The 16,485-nt window shown below is 40.3% G+C and overlaps 1 protein-coding gene across 5 annotated transcripts in view; it reads left to right on the plus strand.

Annotated features, from left to right (window-relative positions):
• Positions 1 to 16,485, plus strand: part of carmil3 (capping protein regulator and myosin 1 linker 3) — a 214,089-nt gene that overhangs the window by 34,406 nt on the left and 163,198 nt on the right. The window lies entirely within an intron of this gene.

Genomic DNA, 16,485 nt, shown 5'->3' on the forward strand with positions numbered 1-16,485 from the left:
CTTTCTCTCCTCTTTCTGCCCTTCCCTCTTCCCTCCATCTTAACTCCAACCTGTAAAAGGGTATTGAGCTCCTCTTTCCATCAGAAGCAATTCAATTAGGTCTCTTGCCTTATGAGAGTTTTTTTTACTATCCAAATGGGCCTTGGCTGCTGCTACTGCTGCTGCTGCTCCAAAATCTTTCAAAGGAAGGCAGGCGAGATGGATGTTAGCATTCATTCTAGCTCGTTGTCAAGGTCTCCCCCTCTAAAAGGCAATCTTTTCACTCTAATGGATAAATTTGTTTGGATGTAGGAAGGGTGAACAGATGAGGGAGTTTGTAAATAGACTGTTTGTTTCAGTCTCTCTGGGTATTGTGGACACGATATTCATTCATGCTTGAAAATGTCTTACACGGTACTTAGTGAAAGTGGAATATTTTAGGGTTGCTTACTAATACGGAGGTGGAATTTTCTTTTAAGATCATTCCTCTGAGTTTGAAGGCTAAAGTGTGACCTTTTATGTTCCTTTATCCTCCATTTAATATGTATCCCTACACTGTAAAACCTGGTAAGTTAATAGAACTCTTAGAAATACCTCCTGAAGGACAAATAACTTGTGAAGAAGCAGAACTTTAAGGCAATTTCATTGACACATGGTACATGTATTATTTATCTTAAGTTAACTTAACCTTTTCATGTTAAACTAAGCTGTTTGCGCTTCAATTCTGTTTAAGTACAACATTCAGGCACCACAGGTGAGACCTCACAAAATGAGTGGGTAACTTCACTCATGGTGCAAAATTTGTCGTACCACAAAAGCTGCACTAATACCAGGAACATGTGTTAAAGGAATGTTTACAGTGATTACTGCAAAACAGGCAACATCAGAACACATTTAAACACAGTATCATTTGACTTCTAGTCCAAAACCACAATGCCAAAGGTCACGCTGGGAAAACTCCGCCCACATATCTATATTCCCAGTGAGGAAAAATACTGTGGCGATCGAGTCCTAAATACTTCAAACCCAAAATGTGCTCTATTAATTCTAGAAAATAGTGTTGAAATAGCTACTTTGAATTTTCAAGTTAACATTACTCAGTTTTTAACAAGCTCTAACTGTTTGGTCTTACAGTGTTAGGGATGAAATTGTTAACTATTACAAAACTCCATAGCATAGTTATCATATCCTGAAAATTCTATATTTTAAATCGTTACTGATAACTGCACTTTGATATCAGGGTAAACTAGAAAAGCACTCTGAGAGAGCAGACCTCCGCAATTAGACCTATCTCCCAAAAGTGAAGAATCCTTTAAAAACATTCCTTATTCCAGACAGTGATCCGGATCACTCCCAAAATGTAATAACTCCCTCCCCGGTGGGGTGGAGACACGGTGAGGCAAAGCATTGGCTTCGCTATGTGTGGAATGTCATTGCAGAAGTATTGCCTGCCGGTGCCAACAGATGCTCTGACAGTCTCACCCATGGTCTCACCGGACGACTGAAAGTATGGCAGAGGGTGAATATTCCTCTATTCCTCCCAGCATAGTGAGTATTCTCACTACAATTCGCTGTCTTTCTCTCTGTTACCCTCCGACTCGTCTCCTTGACCAGACATGCGTCTTTCAAACTTCATAAACTCCAAAATGTTGAATAGAAACACACTAAAAAATGCTGCTGGGATTGAAGTTACTCATGTCCACCATCTCCTGGTGTAAAGTGGGAACAGCGCAGACCGCGGCCATTAGCCCTATCTCCCAATAGTGAAGAATCCTTTAAAAAATTCCTGGATCCAGATGCTGATCCGAAATCAGTCCCAAAATCTGATCAGTTCTTTCTTATGCCATTTCTGATGTTTCCTTAAAATTTAATCAAAATCCGTCCATGACTTTTTGAGTTATGTTGCTAACAAACAAACAAACAAACAAACAAACCCACCCGATCACATAACCTCCTTGGCGGAGGTAATAATGTCCAGACAGCATGCTATGAGTGATTGTTTACTGAGTTGAATGTTAAAAAATAGCTTACAGGTCAAGGCTTTCTATTCTTCTCTTGTCTGCAACACAGCACACAGCCTACCTCTGGTTGGGGAAAAAAAAAATTCTGACTGTGCGAGCAGCATGCACTCACTGGCTTTAGCTACTCCTCATGTGCTAAGATCATCCATGAAAATGCTCCAAAATTTTACAGTAAGTCCTGTTAGTTAAAGGTATAAATTCAAAACTAAAATAAGCAGAATAGATGTTAATAAGCTTAAAGATAGTTATATTATGACGGGTTCAGGATCAGCTCGGTCCATTGTTGTAAACGAGTCAACAAAGGAAAATATGAGTTGAGCCCCTTTTACCTGAGTCCGAGTCCTAAAGGTTTAGTCTGAGCTGAGTTTAACCACGACATTCAGCTCTCCACAGCCTATGAGATGATAGAGAATTTAAAAAGCTCTACATTATACAGCAATGAAAAAGATGTCCATGTCTTTTCCTTGTTGGTTTTCTTACATAACACATTGTGCTGCTCTGGCTTGAATTTGCTGTAAAATGTTTGAAAGCAAAATGTGTGATTTGTGGCACCTCCTTGAGTTTTTCACACTCAAAAACAACAAAAGAATTGAAGCATAAAACAGTATTAATGAAAAAATACCTGAGTCCTCCTTTACATCCCCAAGTCCTTGAGCAGTGAAAACTCAAGTCCAAGTCTGAGTCATAAGAGCTGAAGTCCAAGTAGAGTTATGAGACGGACTCAAGTTTAAGTCCTGGACTGGAGCACTACAGCTCCAGCCCAGGAAAGTTGAAAGTTGAATAAATTCAATTCAGAGGATGAGAAATTTGGCTGCTTTTTCAGCAATATAGAAAAGATCAATCAAATGACCATTTTGATCTTTTTCCTCAAGCTCTACTTAGATTATACAACTTCTGGTAGTTCACTTGTTGAAAAGGTATGTTTGTTTTGACTTTCAAACTAGAACAGAAAAGTACTGATAGTGATATTGAGTTTGATAGGATGCTTTAGATTGAAAATATGACTTACGTCTGTGTATTCATTGGTAATTTTAGTGCTTTTCTGTCCTTTCAAATGTAAAATAGTGGACACTGTGTTGTTTAAAGTAGTGGTTCTCAATTAGTCAAGTGTGGACCCACCACCGCCTCCTTAATGATGAACGGCAACCCAAATTTTTAAAGTTTTTGTCTTGAGCTTTAACACAAGCTGGGATAAAGATGGTTTGTCTTAAGCCCTGCACTGCAGTGACTTGTATTACAATGGCTAAAACAAATGTTAAAAGGTGTGTAACTGCTGATTTTACATCCACGAGGATTCAAAAAGGGGTGAACGAGGTCAGAGAGGTAGCTGTAGACTCTTGAGTCCTGTAAACTTGCTGGTACTTCTGCTAAGTTAGGCTAAATCAATGATAAGCATGGTACCACTGACAAATCCTTCAAACTAAAAGTCCATAGTTGAATGAAACTTAAATCTACAGGTTCAGTTTTAAAGAAATTAACAAAGACAGACTTACGAAAACCTTTTTCTGTCATTTTATACTCAGACGTGACTTCAGTATTCCATCACAGGTTCGTTTTAGGGGTTGAAGGGGATTGTAACCCCAGAATATCGATCTGAATTCATTATCCCTTTTGATTTTGTAATACCATGATATAACACCTACTGATATGATATTGAGGACATAGTTTTTAGGAAATTCTAACAATACTGCAATAATACTGACAACTGGGATTTTAGAGGTCGCAATAACCATGAATGAAATTATATCTACTATGACTATTATGGTCAATTTAGCAGGTCAAAACTGAATAGTATCGGTGCTTTTCATCTAAATCCTTTGATTTATTTGTTTTGTTAAGAGGACAAGTTTTTACTGCATTTTCTTTCTGTCATATTGATTGTTTGAAAGTCTTTGTTCCACATTTTTCTCCTTCTTCTTGCCCCCTTTTCCCCTGCGGAGACTGCTGGTATCCAGCTGTCTGTGTGTGTTGACTGCACCAGCCATCATGCTGTGACACACACATGCACGTACTCACATACACACCCACCCAGAAGGGGTTGCATCCCCCCCAAACCCCCCATATCTCAGACAGACACAGGGAGGGCTCAGCATGACATCCAAATGGCACCCTGGGCAATGCATTGGGGAAACATCACCATGCCTGGTTCCATGAAGGCAGACATGCACAAATGCACATACATGTGCACGCACAGGCAAAATCACGCGTCTAGCTTGACATGTGCAGGAGGCGTCCATGCAGACTCACATGGTTCAGTGCATCAAAAAGTTGCCTGTGTACACGCTGGTGCAGCCATTATTAGATCACCCTATTTGAAGATTAGAGGCAAGTCAGAAAACAAAGCATCTTCAAAGGCAGAGAGGGGGAGAGAGAGAGACGGAGACGGGGGAGGAGTGGGTGGGTGTGAGCGGAGACAAGGCGAGGGCACCCCACAAGAGGAAAGCAAACGGAGAGGGAACTAGGGGAGAGAGGGGGGAGGAAATCTCTGCTGTGTTGTGATGCCCCAGTTGCCGATTTGGCTCTTCCGCCACTTATTTATCGTGATCAGTCACTCCGCTTTTTCCTCGGTGGACTCTGCCACTCCCTCGCTCCCACCTAATAATGGGCCTATTACTGGCTGAGATTGCCACAGTTTGACAGTCCCGAGCGCACTTGGCTGCTTCAGACACTTATTTCCACTTAGATTCTGTGGTTACACGGAGGTCCTGCTCATGGGACTAGGGTAGGATCAAGGTTTGAGGTTGAGTTAGCAGTGCGGCGTTTTAAGATCTGATTGTGGTGGTGTGTTTACTGGGTGTGTCTGTTGAAGGATGTTCACAGCAGGGCTGCTGTTTAGAAAGTTAGACATAATAATGCAGTGATTTATGGTCAGCAATCCATTTGAAGTTGCTTTTATTCTTCACATAAATCATTTCAAAGTCAGTTATGGATAAATCTATTTATTTACTTTACTACCTTCTACTTTATGGGGTGCACAAAGAAAAAAAACAGTAATATTGATTTTTTTTTTTTATAAGGTCCTTCCAGCACAAAATACACTTTCCTGGTACAGCTGGTTGTTAAACTGGCTGTTTGATTATGAGCCCTTTCAATGGTAAATGTGTCCATTATAGCCAACCCCAGTATTAGCAGTCTGTAGTGTTCTTCTCTGTCACGTGTGACATGTGAATCCACACAGAAACAGGAATCACTTTCCCTGAAAGTTTTAAATAGAAATGATGAAGCCAAGTCCACAATTAAATTTATGTGTTATTGACCCTTCATAGCGCCTGTAGAACTAGCCAATGACAAATTCTATTTTAGAGTTGCCCTGTAAACAGGGTCTTTGCTGTTGTCCATAGTTGCATTTATGTTAAGTCAGTTGTAAAATGTGCATTTATTATATCTATTTTTTTTCACTTAAATAGTTGGCTGCGGCTTATATTTGGGGGAACTGTGTGCCAGTATGAAGTGCTGAGACATGCAATGTCATTACTGCAAATTGGTGCAACTACCACCATCAGCTGCTGCACAAGACCTGTGGCGATTGAAAATTCGTTCCAGTTTCATTGGTTATTGCAAGAGACTGCTTCAGCTTCACCTATCATTAGTGCTGGAATACATAACACAATACCAGTGGGGGTTGGCGCCACTTTTTGACTACTTTTCTGCTCCTTAGGTTATAACTCTATATGTAAAGAAAACTGAGGGTACATTACTTAGCAAATAAACCTGTGGAGCGCTGGTCTGTCTGGGACCTCTCCTCAGTAAGGACAACAAGTGACTGGCAGAAGAGGGCAGAGTGACTCACAGGCTACAATTCTGTGAGGCTGAGAGCTCACTGAGCTCCATACTAGTGCTACATGATTTGGTAATAATGTGTGATTGCATTTATAGTGGACAATATTGTGATTGTGATTCTGTTATAATTAAGGATGTTTCTAAGCGTCTGTTTCCATAGCCGGCTAAACACTCATTTAAATTTCCTTTAACCGACTAGTCTAAAGAGGAGAAAATCCCTAGAAAACAGTCAGATTCCTAACAGGGTCATTGCATCAGCGGGTGTGACATTAGCCTGATATACTCTCTACAGGAAGACTAACATTACAAGCTAGCGCCGCCAGCCTTCGTTTCTCTTTGCAGATTAATATTCTGCTTTGATATGTGGACTCTTTTCACTTTTGGTGGAAGTTATATGTGAGTTCAACCCTTGAAAGCCTACAAACCACTTTATTTCCATTAACTACTTTAAAAAACTGTCATATGGCGCTGTTCCTTCTACACGCTAACTGCTAAGCCAGAGCTGAGCTCATGTTTACACCTGTGAAGTGCCAGACAGGAAGGTAGCGGCCATTAACTGAAGCTACAGCAGCCTCTAGTGGCGGGGGGTTTCATTACAGTTTAAAAGAGCATTAGACCGGGATTTCGAGCCTGTGTTTATAAAAACGATGGGTAATGCGTTTAACTGACTCATAAATCGGGAATAATTTGATAAACAAATTTAACCGTTTCAGCGAATAACCACGCACTTCCCTAGTAATACATAACTGGTACTGCGTGTCTACTTTCCATTTATTAAGGCAAATGCAGAGAAATATTAGTTTTGAAGTATGTATTTCTCAACTTCAAAAACTAAGTTGTGTAAAAATATGAAATCTGAAAATTAAACAGTACTGGTTTCAAAATTACAAAATTTTCCCCAAAATTAAGAGTCTTCCTTTTTGACTATTAAGGTCCTCCTACAAAGTTCAGTAGTGGCACTTGATGTTCTTGTGTTTCAAATACATGGGCCAGACGTGGCCATCGAACAGGCCGGGTGGATCTGGCACCGTCTGAGTTAGTTGAAAGTCACTACTTAACACAGTCACTCCTTAAAGCAACAAGGGGTCCGTTATGCCCAGACTCAGATATTGAAGACACTCAGTTTTGACGGTGTATTTTGATCACTGGTCATCAGACTGAGCTGATCTGGTGTTATTCTTGATTATTGATATTGTGAAAACCTCATCAAGTGTTGCCATGTTTTTAGTTTACATCCCACACATCAGGTTGTCATATTCTCTCTGAACTATCTGGTGTGCCCTCTGGTGGTATCCACCAGGTACAAGCTTTGTGTAAAGGCAAGTATATGTACAAGAACGCTCATGGCACAGCCAGAAGCAAAGTATAACGCTGGCCACAGTGTTCCAACTAAAACATCAGAGTGTCTCAATTTATATGGATATTTAATGCAGCTTTGTTGAATCATTATCCCCAATCTTATCAGTAACACCTGTTATTAGTTTTTTAAATAAGGTTCTTAAAAGTCTAATATCCTTGGTGGTAAAAGACTGAGCTCTAAAATCTGCAGTGTCGAGGGAGTTTTTGGGGGCATAACAAACTAGCTGCAAATAAGCAGCAACGATAATGAATAATTTAACTCCCCTTCCAAGCAAAAATGTCAAACATTTACTTGTCCCAGCTAATTGAATTTAGGATGTAGCTGCCTTTTGTCATCAGTTACCAGTAAATGAGCTGTCACTGTTTAATTTTTTTTAATTTTATTTAAACAAAAGAAATAATGTGACGACTTTATGCTCTGGTAACACATGTGAGGAGCCTTTTGGCCATCTTACTGGCTTTAAGATTACAGAATTTGTCATTGCATATGGAGTTTAATTGCATATGGAAATGAAAGCTAGATGAGGCTCTACTTCAAAGTAGTGCCAGAGATTTGCTGTTCATTTCTTAATTTGACGTCACAGCTGGAAACATGCTCTGCTTCTATCCGAGTTAGTTTTATTCCTAATGTGCTTTCTAGTGCTCTGTTGATGCTCTGACAGTCTTATACAAGTTTTTAACCCACAACAGCTAAATCAGTCCTCTCTGTACATTTCACAGCAGAGTGAGCCTCCTGTGTACCTTTTTATGGCACTTTTTCAAGGCTTTAATTGACACACTGTAAAGCCCTCCTGAGATGCACTTGTTTTTGCGTGCTAAATGGAGAAAATAGAATCTATTTGACAGGAAAATTGTTGTAGTTGGTGGTTGATACTGTTGCCTGGTTTGGAGGCATGCTCTGGCTAACTGTGTTTTGGGATTATATAAGCAGATAAAAGTAGTTTAAAGCTTGTCAGGTTTTGAGATCTGCCTCATGTTTGTGTTTCATCAGCACCATCATCGTCTCTCCCCATGTTCCAAGTTTGACCTCATAAATCTGATTTTTTCTTACCCAGTTATCTTTGCTTGTTAGTTAATTTTCTAACTACTTTTTTCTATCATTTGCTCATTTCTAATTTTGTCCTCTTTGGAGCATCTAGATTTGTTTTACTCCTTTGGGTTCTTTCTTATTTGAATAAAATCATGTTTTTCTGCCTTTTTCATCCAGTATCTTTTAAAATATTTAATTTTCCCCTCTTTGGAATTGTTAAATTGCTTTTACCTGGTGTTAACAACATTGCTGCCTGCCTAGTGCTTAAATGTTTTTTTTTTTCTATACACCCAGAGGTAATTCAGATGTTGTTATCCCAAACCTGTGCAGTAAAACTTTTTTTTTTTATTTATTTATTTATTTTTTTTATAAAACACAACTGACAAGATTTTACAAATCGAGTCGAGTTACTCATCACAAGTGGTACTTGTCCGCCTGTAAAAATACAAGCATTGTTTCCATGCAGGGAGCTCTTCAAACAAACTTTAAAATATCACAGATGATGTAATGTTTAACTTAGCTTACAGACTCGGATTATCAAAGTGGGACGCTTTTTTGACAAACAGAGGCTCACATATTGACCGAGATAGGCATAAACCCATGGAAGTATGAGGTCTGGATTCAGTGTTGGATGTGGCAGCATGTTTTTTCCTATAAAGCTGCTTAGTGTTGCATGAATCCAAAACAGATGGACTAAATTACCTGGATCTTCCAAATAGCTTCAGCATGGTCAAAGATGAAGCACAAATGATCCTTTAAACCTCTCCTCAATAACCCTCTGACTGCCACAAAAGGTGGTGTCTCTCTGTGGTCACAATCAAGGAAAAGACAATCACAGTGTGACTTTGAATGTCTCTTTTCACTTCAAAACACGTCTAAGTAATATCCACCCTGTGACATCAAACATTTCAATTGAAACTGCTATTCTCATTTGTTTTTTGGTCAATAACACGTTCCTATTTCTGTGGTTGAGTTAATTTTGTAACCTGGGAGTTCCTTCCTATACCTTATGTTCCTATTTTATATTTTAGAATAAAAGCAGCTTTGTACCAAACAGGAAGAGTACCCTCAGCTTACAGGAAGACAGTTAACACTAAATAGATAAATAAAGGCATAGCCAAAACTATTTTGTAGGCTGCCAAAAAAGAAAACAAAAATCAATGACAATTAGAACCACACACGGCCGATCAATAAGTCAAAAAAAAAAAAAAAAAGAACTAAAGTAAACATAGCAAGCTTTTGTAGCAGGACACTAGTTAAATATTTTGGTCTTTTTATAAATAACTGAAATGACAACTGACTCAGAGCTGCAACTGCCTATTTTCATGTGATTTCTGCAATGAAAGCACAAGTTTTTAAACTAGCATTATATACAGAATAACCCCAGATGATTGTCTTATCTTATAATGATAACAATTAACAGAACCCACTTTTCCCACCCCATGCCATGTAACTCCGCACCATAAAAACTGTTCCAACAACATGTATTTACCAAGGTAAACTGACAATAAGTCCACAGGTTGGGACGTAAAAAAACAAACTTTAAGGACTAGGAGACATTACTGTCTGTCTCCGTTGCTTCTGGTCTGTCTGCAGCTGGCATTAACGTGATTGGATGCAACAGGGATTTGATAAGAAGGATTTGTCGACTGGTGCATAGAGCAGGCAGCAAGGGTAGAAGCTGTGACAAAGACTGCAGCCGAGATATGCCGCCACCACTGCACATACAAATCCAGCTCATTCCTGAGTTTTTGTGTTGTGTGTTAGCGATGTGTTTCTTGAGCAGTGTTTCCCTAGCTTGTTTTTTTTTTCTGGTGACCCACTTTCGACAATATACCAACCATCGCAACCCAGCAACCTCACGTCTGCACATTATTGCTTCTCAAGTCTGCTTCTGCGCCATCCTTGGATGGTTGGTTGAGCTGATGAGTGGTGCTAGCTTGGATAACGTTAATACTGGACACTCTGACCTTGACCTGGTGCTTTCTGTTCTGCGAGCCTGGATGGAGCCACTTCACCTCTGTCACGTAGGCTTTCTTTACATGCTCGACCCCTTGGGTCTTCAGTGGCTGTCTAGTCTGAAACTATTAGGTAGAGTGTTGTAGGTCTAGGTTCCTGACCCAGACTTTGGGAATTAGTTCAGTAGATTTTTTAAAGGGTTGCCAATTTTTTTTTTTTTTTTTTTTTTTTCAGAATTTTTTTTTTTTGCCACATAATTTGACATTTATGTGTGTTGTAAACATTATAGCCACAAAGGGTTCTCCACCCTATCACACTCAACCTCTCCACCATAATAAAACACAAAGCAAGGCTCTGGCAACTGAACGTTGATCGAGCTAAAATCACTGTTATGGATGCTTTGTTAATAAAAATGAAACGCATTTCCCCTGGATCAGACAGCTACAGAAGGCCAAAGAGGTCAAGCATGTGATGAAAGCCTATGTGACGGAGGTGAAGCGGCTTCTTCCAGGCTTGTAAAACTGAAAGCGCCAGACCAAGACCAAAGTGAGTCCAGAAATAACGTTATCCAAGCTAGCACCAGCCATCAGCTGAAATGGTAGCGCCAGCAGAAAATACACTATATTGCCAAAAGTATTCGCTTACCTGCCTTGACTCGCGTATGAACTTAAGTGACATCCCATTCTTAATCCACAGGGTTTAATATGACGTTGGTCCACCCTTTGCAGCTGTAACAGCTTCAACTCTTCTGGGAAGGCTTTCCACAAGGTTTAGGAGTGTGTTTATGGGAATTTTGACCATTCTTCTAGAAGCATATTTGTGAGGTCACACACTGATGTTGGATGAGAAGGCCTGGCTCTCAGTCTCTGCTCTAATTCATCCCAAAGGTGTTCTATCGGATTGAGGTCAGGACTCTGTGCAGGCCAGTCAAGTTCATCCACACCAAACTCTCATCCGTGTCTGTATGGACCTTGCTCTGTGCACTGGTGCACAGTCATGTTGAAACAAGAAGGGGCCATCCCCAAACTGTTCCCACAAAGTTGGGAGCATGGAATTGTCTAAAATCTCTTGGTATGCTGAGGCATTCACAGTTCCTTTCACTGGAACTAAGGGGCCAAGCCTAGCGCCTGAAAAACAACCCCACACCATAATTCCCCCTCCACCAGACTTTACGCTTGGCACAATGCAGTCAGACAAGTACTGTTCTCCTGGCAACTGCCAAACCCAGACTTTTCCATCAGATTGCCAGATGGAGAAGTGTGGTTCGTGACTCCAGAGAACGCATCTCCACTGCTCTAGAGTCCAATGGCGGTGTGCTTTACACCACTGCATCCAACGCTTTGCATTGCACTTGGTGATGTATGGCTTGGATGCAGCTGCTCGGCCGTGGAAACCCATTCCATGAAGCTCTCTACGCACTGTTCTTGAGCTAATCTGAGGGCCACAGGAAGTTTGGAGGTCTGTAGCAATTGACTCTGCAGAAAGTTGGCGACCTCTGCGCACTATGCGCCTCAGCATCCGCTGACCCCGCTCCATCATTTTACGTGGTCTACCACTTCGTGGCTGAGCTGCTGTCGTTCCCAGTGGCTTCCACTTTGTTATAATACCACTGACAGTTAACTATGGAATATTTAGGAGCCAGGAAATTTCACGACTGGACTTGTCGCACAGGTGGAATCCTATCACAGTACCACGCTGGAGTTCACTGAGCTCTGAGAGTGACCCATTCTTTCACAAATGTTTGTAGAAACAGTCTGCATGCCTAGGTGCTTGATTTTATACACCTGTGGCCATGGAAGTGATTGGAACACCTGATTTCAATTATTTGGATGGGTGAGTGAATACTTTTTGCAATATAGTGTAAGTTTGGGAAACACTGCTTTATAGTGTGTTTAAAAGCTTTTCACAGTGGACCGCTATCACAGTGTAATAAGAGAACTTCTACTACCACTCCTGGTATCTATTTCATCAGAGATGAGAGCAACAGTTTGAATCAATCAGCTTTTTTAGTACATCTTTAAAGGGAAGCCTTGGCCTTCAAAGAATGTTGATAGTATAACTTTTGTCGCTCACTGCTTGGCCAAGCTATTGTTAGCTTGTTAAGCTTGTTGACATGTCAGCTCCTCATCGCTGTTGTTCTTTTTTTTTTTTTTTTTTTAAATTATGTTTTTGCACGCTGTTGTTCTTGATGTGCACACAAATACAGACAGACACTCACACAAGCAATTGATCCTGTCACCCTGCATCTGCAGCATCCACATCTCTCTTCTATCCTACTTGAAATTTAGTGGACATGTAAGACACAGTGTGGGGAATGTTTTTACCCATTGAGGTCTCATAACCAAGAGCAAAACTTCAATTCTGTCTATGTTTTTACTGCAATGTCTGTTTTTAGGTCGCCAACATCGTCATAGGTGAACATTTTCATAATTTGATCACTATTGAAGAATTAAAGTGAAAGTTTATAATTTGTCTGGGTGTGATGTTAAAAGCTGTGTGCCACTGTGAATGATGCCATAATCTTGCAACACAACAAAATGATAAATAGATAAGTTGCCAGCACTTTTAATTTATCATTATTGATTTATCGATTGATTTTGCAGTCATATTTCAGTGCCTTACAGTTATGTCTGATGCTTATTTCTAAAATACAAGATTCAAAAGTTACCTGATGGCTGACATCCATTTTTAAAGAAAAGTTTGTAAAGCACACAGAGAGAAAGAGATCAATGGCCCCTGGCAGAGTTTGGTTCCTACAAGTCTTGAGCCAGACACCATCTGAAACTCCCTTTTTGGCATTTCTCACATCACCAGTGGAGGAAGAGATTGAGGGAAGGAGGATGTTTTTACTGTCAAGGTCCTGGTTTGTATTCAGACCCAGAGTTTTTTTAGTCTGCATTGTGCCTCTTTTAGACAGCTCAGCCTGCAGGACAATGAATGCATGATCACAAAGCTTGAATTGAGTCAATTTTTATCTCTTCTTTGAACTGCTCGATTTTTAAAGCAACAAAAATCCGGCTTGGTGGTAAACAAAGTCAAAAGCATAACACGCTCACTGAATTACATAATCAAATTGTGCATTTGAAATGAATGGTGAAACTAGGCCTTGCTTTTAGCTCAGATGACACTTAGTTGCAGAGAGACTCCAGCTGTGCATTGGACTGTGATGAAAAGCCAAACACAAAGCAGCAAAGCAGAGACGGATCATGCTAGCAGCAAAATCTGCAATTCTTTCAGCCTCTTAACAACACTTCCATTTTTTTGAGTAATATGCTTGCATAATGGTGAACATTACCACAGCATCATGCACTTTTTTTTTCTCCTTTCATGGCTTTTCGCTGTGAGAGGCTCGGCTCGGAGTCATTTTCCCTGCGAGTGTCTGGGATTTAGCATCTGACGGTGCGTGGCGAGTGCTCTGTGCTGTAATTAGGGCTGCGCTTTCTTTTGATTATCATAACACATGTTGGTAGCCTATGGCGGAGAGGCTCTGAAGTGTGACTGCTGACCTTCCCTATCCCTCATGAGTGGAGTGAAGTGTGTGCATGTGTGTGTTTTTCAAGGCTAGGAGGCAACTCAAAGTATCTCCGCCTCTGTTTTATCTCTCCATCCTGTTCATTTTATCTCTCTCTCTCTCTCTCTCGCCCTGCTCGCTTGCTCTCATTGTCCTCATCCTCCCGCATCTCCTCTCTCTTCCCCCCTCATCCATTTGGCCTCTCCCGCACTTGCTTCTCGTCTCATATATATGAGATATACTTTTTAAAAATTTCCTCTTAGCCCTTTCACCCAATTTTAACCACTCCTCAGCCACCATTTCTCCTATCCCATCTCTATTAGAACTCTGCAACACTTTCCCATTATCCATCTTTTTTCTCTCTTTTTTTTCTTTAAGAGCTCCTTTGGGTTTCAGAGCACTTTTTCTGCCATCTCTTTGATTTAGATGCATTGGATTCAGTTTTTATGAGAGAATCTGGAACAGGATGCGTTTTTAAGCTCTCCATTTTGTCCACCATCTCTCTCTCTCTCTCTCTCTCTCTCTCTCTCTCTCTTTGAGCTGCTCTAAAGTCCTCTTAGAAAGAAGGACCTGGGGCATCTGTGCTTTCAAACCACTGTCTGTCACTCACGAACAAGCACTCAAACACACATGCACATAAGCTGACAGATTGACTGATGGCGGGGTTGTGTTCTTGTGATGCTGGGTTAACTTGAGTGATGGTGGCTGAAAATGTGTGTGTGAGTGTGTGCGACATCTAGAGAGTCCAGAGCAGAGCTGGGCAGTATCCCAAGTTTTTTTTCAGCATAATAGCAAACTAGACATAGAGTAAGGAAATATGGTTTATTAGGGATGCATGATTGGATTTTTAACGATATCCAATATGCCAAAATTCCCAAACTCATATCAGCAGGCATTAAAACAAACTCAGACACATTTATACTCACTTTCTTTATTGTTGTGAAGAGCACCGAGTCTCTCCTGAACCAGAATTGAGTAATTTCTCTTATAGTGATAGTCCATTTGTTTTAGAAACAGACATAAATCAAGACAATCCTGCAATAAATGATGGCTATATTCTTTATGAAACAAGGACTATCACTTAAGAAAAATAAAGTAATTCTTTGGATCGCATGTACATCATGCAAAGTGTATTTCATGTAGGATTTGTCTGCATTGATGCATTTATTGTGGTTAATAATTAATGTATTTTTTTAAAAGTAGTTTGCATGCTATTTTGTCCCTTTCAGAACACTTTGGTTAAGACATTGTAATGCCTCTCTGCAGCCACAGTGGTATAAAATAAATCTGCTGCTCCTTAATGTCTCACTTCACTTAAGAAAACTCAGACAGCTCAGTGGATGTCAGAAAGCATCTGCATTGTGTCTTATTAAACATTTCCCTTTTTATTTGGCTGTTCTCAGTGCTCATCACACACAAAAGAATTTTTGGAAAATATTAAACATGCTTAGTGTTTACGATCTCAGGTCAGGGCACCTCTGATCTGACACTCATAACACAACATACACCACAGGAGAATCTGGCAAGATAATCTTCAAAACCATCCGACAATTGGGCCTTTGCTTACTTTGGTTGGAGGGAGGGTTTCAGCCCAGCAATCAGAAATTATAAGATTAACAACAGTAAAAATATTATGTTCACAGCTGGTACATTTTCCTCTATCATAACTTATTTTTCAGTTAAAAATCAGTGCAGTCCAACGTTCTGAGCGCTCTGTGTCCTGGGCGGAAAAAAACGTGCTCAGCTCAGTTGTTTTTGTGTCTATGTTTAAAGCGCCTTCAGTTGAAAATAGTTGAACTTTTGGAACAGCGCTGCACTTGTCAGTGTCACTTTTGCCTCACCAGCCAATCAAAGTCAAGAAGGGGTGGGACTTCTGACACTGGCGGGAGTGAAACCGATCTAACTTGACTAATTCAAGGAAGTTTCCAGGGCTACAGCTGCCGCTTATATAAGGACAGGGTTCCTTTACATTGTTTTTATATTTCCTTTGTGATATATCCTTGAAAAAGGAAATATGAAGCATACAGATCTATTTTGAAATAATGTTACGGATACCATCAAGGAAAACAAAAGTCAGTTTTTGTAGCAACAATAATAATAACAATAATAACCACTGATGAGAAGTACTTTGAAACTGGGGTTGTGAGCAAAACAGCTGGCTATAGACACAGCCCCCTGATTGTTTGTATGCAGTAACAGTAAGACCAAGGCTGAATCCCAATTCTCCCCTTAACCCTCAGTCTTAACCCTCAGTCTCAAAATGCACGTTCCTGCGATGTGCGAGGGCTGTCCCAATCCTCCCGAGAGTTGAGTTGAGGGGCGAGTTTGAGGGCTTTATCTTCCTCAATTTTGAGATGTTCCTGGAGCTCCCTTGGTATTGACTGTTATCACTCAAAGAAAGATGGCGGCGAATGCAGGGAAGAAATCGAGCTACAAATGTAAATTTCTTTGTTAATGAAGATCTAAAAATTACGAAAACAACTCCAGTATCTTAGTTGAATGTTATTTTATAGATTATTTGCCTTTTTGTGGCATAACATTTACTTTTAATTTTACATTTGTAAGCTGATAACCATGCCGTCGCAGACAAGCCTACGAGTTACAACTGGTGTTTCGCGTTAGCTAACAGCCATGTCACACGGTGACGTTCAGCTGAATATGTCGGTGGCTGTGGTGTTCATACATGTTATTTGGTTGAATATTAACAGGTTCTAGTTCTTCTTCCTTTTCCTCTAAATCGACAGACTACACAGTTTTGGCACATTACTGCCCTCTACAGTCTGAAATCGCAACTGCTATTAAGGGGTGTCCCATTTCTAAGTCACGAGATGGCCCTTACACTTGGT

This window comes from Cheilinus undulatus, linkage group 13 (assembly GCF_018320785.1).
Source record: "Cheilinus undulatus linkage group 13, ASM1832078v1, whole genome shotgun sequence".
NCBI classification, from domain to species: Eukaryota; Metazoa; Chordata; class Actinopteri; order Labriformes; family Labridae; genus Cheilinus; species Cheilinus undulatus.